General features: G+C 36.2%; 1 protein-coding gene across 1 annotated transcript in view; it reads left to right on the top strand.

Moving 5' to 3' along the window:
- The window catches only part of STAU2 (staufen double-stranded RNA binding protein 2), a 287857-nt gene that overhangs the window by 15229 nt on the left and 258187 nt on the right, over window positions 1-14441 (top strand). The window lies entirely within an intron of this gene.

Here is a 14441-nt window from a genome sequence, read left to right as displayed (position 1 = left end):
AAAAAAAAAAAAAAAAAAAACAAACAGTCCCACCCCACCCCTGAAAAGGCAAATACATGGAAACAACAGTTCTGAAGACTGGATAGCAGGCAGTGAAGGTCAGTGCTCTATAGGATGAGAAACAGAAAAGGCAAGCCTTATAGTTGCCCCAGACTACGGCATTAAGAGGTTGTCCAGCATGTGGCATAGGCAGTAAAAACTGAGGCATAGAGCCTGGCATACTCCCTAAGTTTAGGAGCTGTTGCTGCTGTGGAGCCAACTAGCCAATTATAAAAGCAACACTTGACAGGAACAGAGATTGTTTATAAATTACTTAACTGTATCCTAGACCAAAGTTCAAGAAGACTTATAGACTTGAAAAATATCTAATATGCAACAAGGTAAAATTCGCAATGTATGTCAGTCAGAGATTACTATGTATACAAAGAAGCATGAAAATAATGATCCATAATGAGATTGATTATGAGAATAATCAATCAGAATCAACACAGAACTGACAATAGATGATAGAATCAGCAGAGGACTTTAAAATTAGCTATTATAACTGTGTTTCTTATGCACCAAAAGAGAGATAGAAGGTACAGAAACATCCATATCAAACTTGAAAAGAAGAAAATTTTACCTGAGAGAAGACTGGAGAAGACTGGTGACAACTTAGTACAGAAAAATGATCATAAACTTGAAGGCATAGCAATAGAAACTATCCAGAATGAAACAGAAAAAGAAAAAAATGTAGAAAGCATCAAGGGGTTGTGAGATACCGTTAAGCAGCCAAATATAAATTTTTAAAAATTATTTATGTTTTATTATATGGAGACTGAGTCTCACTCTGTAGCCCTCGGTAGAGTGCTGTGGTGTCATAGCATTGTAGTTTGCAGAGAAGGCAGTGTACAGAAAAATACATTTCAAGAAATAGTAGCTGAAACCTTTTTAGATTTAATAAAACTATAAATCTACAGATCAGGGAAGTTCAAAGAATTTGAAGTATAAGAAACATAATGAAAACTACACCAAGGCACAGCAGATCCTTGAATACTGTTGTTTCATTCAGTGCCCTTTCATTATAACATTGATGGGAAGAAAATACTTGATTCCTGGCTGGGGCCATTGTCTGTGTGGAGTTTGCATTGTTCCCCCTGTATCTGCGTGGGTTCTCTGGGTGCTCTGGTTTCCACTCACACCACAGAGATGTGCATATTAGGTTAATTAGCTTGTCTAAACTGTCCCATCATGAGTGAGGTATGGGAGTGAGTGTTCCCTGGGATGGAATGGTGTCCTTTCCACAGTTTTATTCTTACACATTAAGGTGCTAGAATAAGGTCCACCCAGTTATGTCCCTGAAGTGGTAGATAATTGCCTTTTTATTAATCTAAACATACATGTAGTTATAGTCCTAAATATATATATAGTTTACTTTTTTTTTTTTTTGAGACAGAGCCTCAAACTGTCCCCATGGGTAGAGTGCTATGACATCACAGCTCACAGCAACCTCCAACTCCTGGGCTCAAGCGAATCTCCTGCCTCTGCCTCCCAAGTAGCTGGGACTACAGACGCCCTCCACAACATCTGGCTATTTTTTTTGCCCATCTTTGTTTGGCGGGCCCGGGCTGGATTCGAACCCACCACCTTAGGTGTATGTGGCTGGTGCCTTAGCCACTTGAGCCACAGGCGCCGAGCCAATATATAGTTTACTTTTGTATCAACATTTAGTATTAGAAGTTTGGTGATGATTTTATGATCAGAAATAAGCCATAGGAACTTGACTCCTGTTTATATCAATTAGCCTATGGTATAATTGGGTTTGTTATACTGTACTGTGTTTCATTTAAAGTCACAGTTTCTAAGAATCTATCATGGCATTAAGTGAGAACTTGCTGTACATTATAACTAATTTGCTCATAAAGAGAAAGTCTTAAAAGCAATCAGAGAAAAAAAGACACGATCATGTTATGTGCAGAGGAACAAAGATAAAAAACAGTAATAGATTTCCTATCAGAAACAATATAAGCTAGAAAACAGTGGAAAAGCATCTTTAAAGTACTGAAAGGTGAAAAATATCAACCTAGAATACTATATCTGGCAAAAATATATTTAAGAAACAAAGATGAGGCTCGGCACCTGTAGTGTCTAGGGCACCAACCACATACCCCAGAGCTGGTCGGTTCAAACCCAGTCTGGGCCTGCCAAACAATAATGACAACTACAACCAAAAAATAGCCAGGCATTGTGGTGGATGCCTGTAGTCCCAGCCAGTTGGGAGGCTGAGGCAAGAGAATGGCTTAAGTCCAAGAGTTTGAGGTTGCTGTGAGCTGTGACATCACAGCACTTTATTGAAGGTGACATGGTGAGACTGTCTCAAAAAACAAACAAAAAAAGAAACAAAGATGAAATAAATATATTTTTAAACACACAAAAGCTGAAGGAATTCCTTAATACTTCCCCTCTAAAAGAAAATTTTATTTTATTTTTTTTGAGACAAGAGTTTCAGTTTGTCACCCTCAGTAGAGTGGTTTGGTGTTAAAGCTCACAGTAACCTGAAACTCTAGGGCTCAAACTCTTGGCTCAGCCTCCCTAAGTAGCTGAGACTACAAGCACCTGCCACAATACCTGGCTATTTTTAGGGACAGGGTCTCACTGTTGCTCAGGCTAGTCTCAAACTCCTGAGCTCACATGATCCCCCCTGGGCCTCCCAGAATGCTAGGGTTATGGGTGTGAGCCACTGTGCCTGGCCCTAGAAGAAAATTTTAAGCTAGTTGTTTAGACAGTAGAAAAATGATACTAGCTGAAATACAGATTTATGTGAAAGAAAGAATAACTTCTAAATAGTTATCAGAAATGATAATGGCTTGGGTAATTATGTAAAGTTTTTTCTTAATAAAGATAATTATTTAAAGCAAAAAAAAAGCTCTAGTGGGTTTATGGCATATGAGATCAAATAATTACCTTTGTGAACTCACTGTAGAAAAAGTGCTACGTACCTCGTTGGTGAATATCACTTGATCACTGAAGTCCTCCCCTTGGGAAGCTGTACACCCATGCTAGTGCCTAGTCTGCCCTTCAAAGCAATTTTATGACATTTTTTCTGGAATGATCATCAGAGCTGTTGTCGTATAAGTTCTGACAATTAAGTTCATGAACTTGCCAGAGGGTGTTTACATTGGCAGCACTGTACAAACAACGTGGTAAAGTGTCATAACCTTGGTATGTTAGTGTCCCATAGCTGTGTTTGTGTCAATGTGTAGTGGTGTCTGCTTAGTGTCATCTTGATTGTTGTTGCTTGGTTTTGTGTGCCATATGATAATAGCTCTGATAGTCATTTCAGGAAAAGAGTTCCAAAATTGCTTTGAAGGGTGGACTAGGCGCTGGCATTGGTGGGAGTGTGAATATCAGCATAATGATAGTAATGAGATATGTAGCACTTTTTCTAGAATATTTGTGAACTTAATTGTCAGACCTTCGTATAAAAGTAAAATAAATGCATAATAATAGCTTAAAAGAAGGGAGGGAATAAATGGAAGTATACTATTATAAGATTCTTACCAAGCTCTTGGTGAGGATCAATATTGATGAACTTCAAAAAATAGTTTTTTGTTTTGTATGGAACCAGAAGAAAACCCAGGTAGGCATAGTAATTCTTAGTAATAAAAACAAAGCTGGAGGCATCACTCTACCAGCCTTTAGATTCTATTACAAGCCCACAGTGATTAAAATAGTATAGTATTGGCACAAAAATAGAGACATAGACATATGGAACAGAATAGAAAACCAGGAGATGAAATTAGTCACTTATTGCCACCCGATCTTTCATAAACCAAGCAAAAGCATACACTAGGTCCCTATTCACTAAATGGTATAGGAGAACTGGATAACCACATGTAAAAGACTGAAAATGGACTCAAACCTTTCACCACTTACAAAAATTGGCTCAAGAAGGATAAAAGATTTAAATCTAAGGCATGAGACAATAAAAATCCTAGAATAAAGTATGGAAAAACCCTTGATGATGTTGGTTTGGAGAAAGATTTTCTGAAAAAGACTTTAGTGGCAGTTGCAATAATGGCAAAAATAAACAAATGGGACTTAAGCTGAAAAGTTTCTATACAACTATGGATACAACAATTAAAACAAATAGTCTTAAGTGCTCATCGATCCATGAATGGATCAACAAACTGGTATATGTACACCATGGAATACTATGCAGCCATTAAGAAGGATGGAGACTTTACGTCCTTCATGTTCACATGGATGGAGCTGGAGAATGTTCTTCTGAGCAAAGTATCACAAGAATGGAGGAAAAAGTATCCAATGTACACACCCCTATTATGAAACTAATTTATACCTTTTATATGAAAGCTATAACCAAATAGCCTAAGAATATGGGGAGGGGGGAGGGAGAGGAGAGAGGGGAATGGGTGGAGCGAGGGGGATTGAAGGGATCACTTCTGAGGTTTATCTTACAGGGGTACAAGTGAATCTAAGAGTAGAATGTGAACGTTTTAAAACAGTAACTGAGAAAATGACATGAAGGCTGTGCTGACCAGTTTGATGGAAGTATTTCGGATTGCATGTGAAAACCCCACACTGTACCCCAGAAGTGCATTAATGTACATAGTTACCATTCAATAAAAAAAAAAAAAAAAACAAAAAAAAGAAATAGTCTTCAGAATTGGTAAAGATTTGCATGTTATGAATCTCATAAGGGTTGATAACTAGAATCTACAGAGAACTCAAATTATTCAACAAAAAAAAAGAGCAAACAATCTCGTCTACCACTGGACAGAAGACATGAACAGAACCTCCTCTGAATAAGATAGACAAATGACTAACAAACAAGAAAAAATACTCACTGTCCCTGGGCGGCACCTGTGGCTCAAAGGAATAGGGCACCAGCCTGGGCCAAAAACTGCAAGAAAAAAAAAAGTTCATTGTCCCTAATTATCAGTGAAATGCAGATCGAAACCCCCCTGAGATATCACCTGACACCAGTGAGAATAGCCCAGGTCACTAAGTCCCAAAGTCCCAAAGCTACAGTTGCTGGTGTGAATGTGGAAAGAAGGAAACATTTGTACGCTGTTGGTGGAACTGCAAACTAATGCAGCCTCTTTGGAAAGAAGTATGAAGAATCCTCGGGAACTCAAATTAGACCTCCCATTTGGTCCTGCAGTCCCATTACTAGGCATCTACCCAGGAGAAAAAATCATTTTATCATAAGGACACTTGCACTAGATCAGTGGTTCTCAACTTTCCTAATGCCATGAACCTTTAATACAATCCAAAGGGGTCGTGACCAACAGGTTGAGAACTCCTGCACTAGATTGTTTATTGCAGCCTAATTTACAGTCGTCAAAATGTGGAAACAACCTAAATGCCCACTAACCCAGGAATGGCTCAAGAAGCTGTGGTATATGTATATAGTGGAATACTATTGAGCCATAAAAAGATGGAGATTTTACATCTTTTGTTAATCTGGATGGAGCTGAAGCACATTCTTCTTAGTAAAGTATCACAAGAATGGAAAAGCAGGAATCCAATGTACTCAATACTATTATGAAGCAGTAGATGTTCTCATTTACTTCCACATAGGAGAAAAACTCAATCCAATGCAAGTTGGGGCGGGAGGGGGGAAAGAAGAAGGGCTGAGAGGGGAGGAGGAAGGGGGGATTGGTGTGCTCCCCCTTAATGAACACAACATAAGAGAATATGGCACATCTGTTGGGTGTGTGACACAGCTACAAGAGGGACTCTGTCTAATGCAACAATTATAATCTGGTTGTTCATACCTTCGCTGTAACCTGAAATTAAAAAACGGATACTGATCTTCTTCATGAGGTGTTATAATATCACTTTATTGTGGTAAGTTGAAGATATGTACCAGAAAGCCTAGAGCAGCCACTAAATGGCAAAAACCTGTAACTCTTCGCCTTGCACCAAGTGGCAAATAAACTCCAAGCAGCCAGAAAAAACAAAACAAAACAAACAAAAAAAACCCAGCCTGTTTCACACTATGGCCGAGGACCACACTGCTCAGAGGAGAGGCACAAACCAATTCTGTGCTCCAGAGTTCGTCTCAGGAAGAAAACTTGAGTTTGGCTTCTCACCGAAAGTTCTGTTTCATGTGCCAGGATACAGTTTGGGGGATTTAATTGAGAGTGGGAAGATTTTATTTTATACAGACAGCCCATAGGGTGAACAGATAGGCCCAGTGAAATAGTGGTTGGCAGCCGGGGAAGGAAAGGCCAGAGGTGATGCTTATGTGGCTTCCCATCCAGCACTAGGGGAAGGACCTGGGGGGCTTCCACCAGCACTGACGGCAAGCGCGATCTGGGCATCCATGAAATCATCTGTTACTTACAGGATTCAAGTCATCTCCTGTGCTCCTATTGGAATTCAGAGGCATTGGACTTGAATTAAGCTCAGTGCTGGTATCTATGATCTGGTGACTTTATGTGCTATTTCTGGTATATTCTAGAAGAGCTAAATTGTTTCAATTACAAAACGAAACAAAACTATTATAACTAATAAGCCAAAGAAAAGAAAAAAAATAACACGGAGTCATGCAAAATAATCCAACAGAAGCCAAGAAAAGATAAAAATTTCAATAAAGACCAAATGGGGCAAATATGAAACAAATAGCAAGATGATAGACTCAAACCTAAGCATTTGAATTATCAACATAAATAGTTTAAACATCTCAATTTAAAGGCTGAGATTGTCAGATTGGATAGAAAAGTAAGATCCAACTCCATGCTTGCCTATAAGAGATACTTTAAATGTAAACACAAAGCAGTTAAAAGTAAGACTGGAAAAAGATGTAACATGGTAACCTAGTCAAAAGAAACTTGGAGCAGTTAAATTAACATCAAAGTAGATTTTATTTTATTGTATTTATTTATTTTTTGAGACAGAGTCTCAAGCTGTTGCCCTGGGTAGAGTGCCGTGGCTCATAGCAACCTCCAACTCCTGAGCGTAAGCTATTCTCTTGCCTCAGCCTCCCAAGTAGCTGGGACCACAGTTGCCTGCCACAACACGTGGCTATTTTTTTGGTTGTAGTTTTCATTGTTGTTTGGCAGGCTTGGGCTGGATTCGAACCCCCCAGCCCTGGTGTATGTGGCTGGCCCCTTAGCTGCTTGAGCTACAGGCGCTGAGCCCAAAGTAGATTTTAGAGCAAGGGATATTACCAAGGATGAAGAGGGTAATTTCATTGATTATAATAAAGGAGTCAGTTAATTAAGAGGATATAACAATGCCAAGTGTTCATGCATTTAATAACAGAGCTTCAAAACACATGAAGCAAAAACTAATAGAAATGCAAAGATAAATTGTGAAATCTGCAATTATAATTAGAGATTTCAGTAATTGATAGAAGTGGACAGAAAATGATCAAAGATACAGTAGAACTTGACTAATGCTGTTTACCAACTTGACCTAATTATATTTAAAGAACACTTCACCTAACTGAAGAAGAATACACATTTATTTGTTCACAAGTTTACACAAAACATTTACAAAAATAAATATGTATCTGGGCCATAACAAACAAGTCATAGTGGATTCAAAAGGATTCCAGTCATACAAAAATTATTTAGTTATAATTGAACTACAAATCATTAGAAAAATATTTGAAAAATCTCCCAAATATTTGAAAATTAAATACACTTGTAAGTCATGAATAAAAAAATGAAAAGGGAAATTAGAAAGAATTTTAAACTAGCTGACAATGGCAATCTGACGTGTTAGATGTCACTGAAAAATATTCAGGGGAAATTTACACTAAATAGCTATATTATTAAAGAAGAAAGATCTTAATTTTAAATGACTTCACCTTCCACCTTAAGAAACTAGAAAAAGAAGAACAAACTAATCCCAAAGGAAGCAGAAGAAAATAGGTAACCTGAATAATTTATGTGTTAAAGAAATAGAAAGTGCAGTTAAAAATGTTCTCACAAAGAAAACTCAAGGTTTGCATAGTTTCACTAATGAATTATCCCAAATATTTACAGAAAAAAATATCAGTTTTATACAATGTTTTCAAAAATATTGAAGTGAAGGGAGTATTTTCTAAGATTTATGATGCCAACATTACTGGAATACTAGAGCTAGACAAATAAATTACATTATAAGAAACCTGTAGACCAGTATAGCTAACAAATATAATTGCCAAAATCCAAACTAGATTTTAGCAAATCCAATTTAGCATTGTATTTGTGCTGTTATGCAAGTTTTTAGATGCACAAAAGTCATGGAACATAAAATCACCCAGCAACACCAAAAAGCTGAGCAAGTTGAAACTTGTGTGGATAAATTAGAAAGGACGCTGGCAACTGTGTTTCTTGGAAGTGAAAAAATGAACCATAGCACAGTTGTCTCAAAACTTTCATAGTGACCCATGTATTAAAAGGATCACATGTCAAGACCATGTGGGATTTATCTCAGAAATGTGGAGTTGGTTTAACATTCAAAAAAAATCAACAGTGTAATTTATGATATTAATAGACTAAAAAGTAAAAATCATGTGATCATCTCCTTAGATATAGAAAAATGATTTGATAAAACCCAATATCCATTATTGATAAACTCAGCAAACTAGGAATGGAAGTGAACTTTGTCATTCTGTTAATGTGCATCTATGAAAAACCTCGTTAGTTGATATTGTATTTATTGGTAAAAAACCAAACACTTAAAAAAAAATTAAGAACAAGATAGAGATGTCCACTCTCACCAGCTCTGTTCAGCATTGCCTTGGAGGTTCTAGCCAGTGTCATCAGTGAAGAGAATTTGGAAACAAGTGTTATTCAGATTGGAAAGAAAGAAATGATTCACAGGTGACTTGGTTATCTCTGTAGAAAAATCTGAAGTATTACTAGAACTAATGAATGAGTGTAGGTATAGCCGTATACAAAAATCAATTATGTTTCTTTACATAAGTAAGGAAGAGTCAGAAATTCAAGTAAAATAATGCTATTTTCTATAGCATCAAATATTTAGGGATAAATCTAATGAAATATGTTAAAGAAGATTAATGCTACAAAATATTTCAAGAAATTAAAGGACACTTAAATAACTTGAGAAATATAGTTGATCTTCATTATTCATGGATTCTTTCTTTGTAAATTGGCCTACTCACTAAAATTTTTTGTAACTCCCTAATCAATACTTGTGGCACTTTTGTGGTCATTTGAGGATACTTAAAAAATAGCCAAAAATTAGTCAAGGCACACATTCGGAACTGAGGTCAGTGAAGGCAGCAGCATTCTACTTTCTTGTTTCAGCCTTTCTTGGTTTATTTAGAGCCACATATTTTTCATGTTTGTGCTTTTTATGGTTTAAAATGGCCTGAGAGGATATTGCTTAAGTCCTGTATTGTGTTCGTAAGTACAAGGAAGCTCTGATGTTCCCTACAGAGAAAATACCTGTATTAGATTAGATGATAATCCTTATTCAAATACGAGTTACAGTGCTGTTGGACATGAGTGTAATGTTAATGAAGCAGTGAAATATATCAACAATATATATTAAATAAAGGATCTTTAAACAGAAACATTCATAAAAGAAGGTAATGTATTGATCAGTTGGCAAAAACATGACCAGAGGCTTATAGGAATGTAACCCTGTATTTCCCCTGGGAGTAGTGGTCCAGTATTTGCTAATTCATTCATTACTTATTTTTATTTTATTTTATTTTATTTATTTTTTATTTAGAGACAGAGTTTCACTATGTTGCCCTTGGTAGAGTACCTTGGCATCACAGCTCACAGCAACCTCAAACTCTTGGGTGTAAGTGATTCTCTTGCCTCAGCCTCCCAAGTAGCTGGGACCACAGGCACCTGCCACAATGCCTGGCTATTGTGTTGTTGTTGTTGCAGTTGTCACTGTTGTTTTAGCTGGCCTGGGCTGGGTTCGAAACTGCCAGCCTCAATGTATGTGACCGGTGCCCTACCCACTGAGCTACTGGCACTGCCTATTTCTAAAATGTTTTGTAGTGACAAGGTCTCAACTGTGTTGCCCAGGCTGATCTTGAACACCTGGCCTCAAGTGTTTCTCTTGCTTTGGCTTCCCAAAATACTGGGTTTACAGGTATGAGCCACTGAGCTCAGTTGACATCTTAATAATGAGAATTGACTGTACAAGGTCTAACAATTAAGTTCACATTGGAAACTATGCACTGTTGCCAGTGCCTACTCCACCCTTCAAAGCACTTTTGGAACTCTTTTTCTGGAATGGCCATCAAAACTGTTATCATATTCCCCTCAATGTCCTGAATGTCATCAAAATGTCTTCTTTTCAATATTTCCTGTATCTTCTGGTAAAGACAAAAGTCATTGGGGGCCAGATCAGGTGAATAGGGAAGGTGTTCCAATACAGTTATTTGTTCACTGGCGAAAAACCCCCTCACAGACAGTGTCATGTGAGCTGGTGCATTGTCGTGATGCAAGAGCCACACCTTTCTCATGCTAAGTGTTTCAGTTAAGATTTTTCTAGCTCTTTCTTTATCAGTGTTTACTTGGTCTGCTATGCTCCTCATAGACAGCTGACAGTTTTGCCATGCAATTTGACAGATGCTTGCAATGTTTTTGTTCTGCTCGTTAGTAGCCTCCTTGACCTCTCTTCATCAGTGACATTTCTCCCCTCAGAAAAACATTTAATCCATTTGTACACTGCTATTTTCCTCTTAGCATTATCCTCATAAACTTGGACTAACATGTCCCTGATTTCACTTCTGTTTCTGCCAGATTGAACAATAAATTTAATATTTGTTCATTGCTCTAATGCAAGCTCTAACATTCTCACAATGGCACAAAAAAACATGCAGCAGTAGTGGACACCACTCAGCAAGAAGAGCCCACCACATGTTAACACAAACACATTTGTGAAATGTTTATACCCGTGTATAACAAGGTTATGAAACCTTACTGAGTTGTTTGTACAGTGCTACCAACTGTACACTGGCAAGTTCATAAACTTAATTTCAGACCTTTCTGTATCCTGTTTGTGGATTGAAAATCTCAACTCTTATTAAAATGTTGATTTCCACCAAATTATTCTGTAGTTTCAGAAGATTGTATACTCCAATCTTTACAGGTTTTTTTTTTTGTGTATGTGTATGTGAAAATGCACAAGATAATTCTAAAATTTACATGTAAATTCAAGAGCTTAGAATAGAATTTTTTCCTAATAGATAGTTACCATAGAGCTGTTTGGTGCCTGGGTTAGTTCATTGCTGATTTTGCTTGGACAGGCTGAGCTTAAGATCTAATGTGGAGAAAAAAGGTTTGTTTTAGTTATAGCTGTAGAAAGTCTTTGTATACAGCCTCATTTCTTCTAGAGGACAAGAACTCATGAAAAGTTCCTTTGTTCTTTTGACTTTTTTCTTTCTTTTTCTTCTGCTTGGGGATAAGGATGAGTTCCCTTCAATAGCAGAGAATAGAGAAAGCAGAGCTAGGACAGAGACATAGAAACTGTGTCCAAATAAATTTGTGGGACTAGGGATGGAAATGGATTCTTCTGTGCCTTGCTTGGTGAGGTAGACTGAGACTTTATGTGTTTTTTGTGCTTTCTCCTGTGTTTGTCCTTTGAAAAACTCAGATTGTTTTTTTCTTGTCTTCCCTTCTGACTTTGATGAATCCCTACTTTCCTTAACTTACTTAATCACTACCTCTAAAACCTATCTTCTTATACCCTCTTTGCCTAAGGAATTTTTACAAATTTTTGTAATAGCCTTATTATAGTGCTTATACTGTAATTTATTGTATTTGTTTATTGCATGTGTCTGTTTCTTCTGTCAGACTGTGCTCCTTTGGTGACACATTTTGCCCATTCAGTGAAAACTGTAAGCTACATTATTTTGGTATAGTTTGAAGATTCAAGTCCCAGAGAGTCCAGGACATGATATCAGGATATAAAAATAGAGTGCGTATATGTGTATATATAATGTATACTTATATATACATATACATACATAATAGAGTGTGTGTATATAATATTACACTCTATTGTGTATGTATATATGATATATATGATACATGAGATATATGTATATATGATATGTATGTATATATGTATATATATAAAATAGAATGTATTTATGTTTTTTTTGATATGTAGGTACTATTGTTACAAGTGTCTTCATTTTACTTGTGTTTCCTATCCAAGTTTTGAGTCATATGTAATCACATTTGTTTTCAACAAAGGTAGACTATTCCTTAACACACATATGAGAAATCGTTAATAGAATTTATATCACATTTGGGAAACTTTTAGTGGAAGCAAACTTATGGAGTTATAATAACAAATAATAATAAATAATATATTTACTATTATAACAATTTAATATAATAAATTTGTTATTTGGAAAAATAAGAAATACATACTTTTCACAGGATACTAAAGAAGAATTTTTGTATGAATAAAACCAACTTACCGTAACAGAATATTTTAACTCAGAATGTTTTCACTTAGCCAAAACTCTCTGAAAAAAGGTTTTAAAAGTATATCATTTTTAATCCTTGATAATAGTATGTTTTAGCAAATAATTATTTATAATGAGAGTAGTAATGAGTTCTTAATCATTGTTTCTAGTGTCATACATCTTTGTATTCAATCTATATAATCATTGAGAGTAATGAAAACAACTTTTGTGGATTTTTTTTGTTTTGTTTGTTTTTTGGAGACAGGATCTTATGTGTACTCCATTGCCCTGGCTAGAGTGTAGTAGGATAATCAGTGGGGTTCACTGCAACCTTAAACTCTTGGGCTCAAGTGATCTTCCTGCCTCAGCCTCCTTAGTATAGTATTTGGGACTACAGGCGTACACCATTATGCCCAGTTAATTTTTCTAGTTTTTGTAGACACAGTCTTGTTCTTGCTCAGGCTGGGCTTAAACTCCCAGCCTTAAGCAGTCCTCCCACCGTGCCTCCTAGAGTACTAGAATCATAGGTGTGAACCGCTATGGCCTCAAACAATTGTTATCTCTATTTTATACTGTAGGAAAGTGAGATTTAAGTACTTACAACAGTGATGGCTGCAACCAAAAAAAAATGGCCAGGCACTGTGGCGGGCGCCTGTAGTCCCAGCTACTGGGGAGGCTGAGGCAGGAGACTCGCTTGAGCCCAGGAGTTGGAGGTTGCTGTGAGCGTGATGCCACGGCACTCTACCCGGGGGGATAGCTTGAGGCTCCGTCTCAAAAAAAAAAAAAAAAAGTTAGTAGGTGGCAGAGATATCCAAAATAGGCTCTTAACTGTTGCCTGTGCTGTAATAATTCCTTATATTTATAATATAGTTTAGAAAACATTAGCATACATTTAAAAATCTTAGCTCACAACTTTGGGAGTAAATAGGATAGGTTTATTACCCTCATTTTACAGAATAGAAGGCTCAGTGAGGAGTAAAATCATTAAGACTTCGAAGATTAGGGAAATATTTCCTAAATAAGATATAAAAAGCGCAGACTGTAAAAGAAAAGAATGCTATAATACATAAAATAATTAGTTAAAAAAATGACAGAAACAGTTTGCAGAAAGGGAAACTCAAATGATATGGAGCATAAGGGAAGATGGTTGGCATTATGTAATCTGGAAATGCAAATCAAAATAATGGAAAATGTATCCTCAGAACAATAGTGGGATTTCCTTTATCAAATATCAGATTATCAAAAATTAAAATACCTGATCATATCCCATGTTTTCAAGTTTGAGGAGAAATGGTAATTCCAGGGGAAGGTCAATTGATATAGTCATTCTTAGAGTAATTTGGCAGCCTGTTCTAACTCATAAGTGTGAAGAATTGGAAACAAATGTCTGTCAGTAAGGGAGGAGACTAAAAAACTGGTATGATATTGTAATGGAAATTCTGCAGCAATTAAAAGTAATGTATTGGATCAATATAAGTTAAATTCTTGAAAACCGAATGAAGAGTGAAGAAAGTAAATTGTGAATTTATGTTTATGTGATATGATTTATGTGAAGACAGAAGCACATATATCAAAACCATATATTTTTTCGTGAATGTGCATGTATGCATATGAATATATTTAAAAACATCCCAGAGGAATATATTTTAAATTTATATAGTGGTAGACTCTGGAAAAGATAACGGGAACTTGAATGGAATACTGCTTTTTTACTTGTTTTTAAAGTAAGTGTTAAAGCAAACATGGGAAATGTTAAGTTCTGGGTGTTAGGTACATGGGCATTTGTTAAATTACTCTTTCATCTTTAAAAATTTCTTTAAAAAACAAAAAGGAAGTTTAATTTGTGTAGGGTTACCAAAAAATAGCAGTGAGAAGACCTAGTACTTAAAATTAGGACTTAATTTCCAAGTGTAGAGCTTTTTCTACTAACATGCTACTTCAAAATGAGAAGGAAAAAAACTTAAAATGGAAAGATAATAAAGGTTGATAAAATTTAGTTTTATTGCAATAAGACTGAGGGAGACATGTTTCTTTT

Source organism: Otolemur garnettii, unplaced genomic scaffold, assembly GCF_000181295.1.
Source record: "Otolemur garnettii isolate 467f Iridium unplaced genomic scaffold, OtoGar3 scaffold00163, whole genome shotgun sequence".
Classification (NCBI taxonomy): Eukaryota; Metazoa; Chordata; class Mammalia; order Primates; family Galagidae; genus Otolemur; species Otolemur garnettii.
Note: the sequence above shows the minus strand (reverse complement) of the source record. Positions and strands in the feature narration are given on the sequence as shown.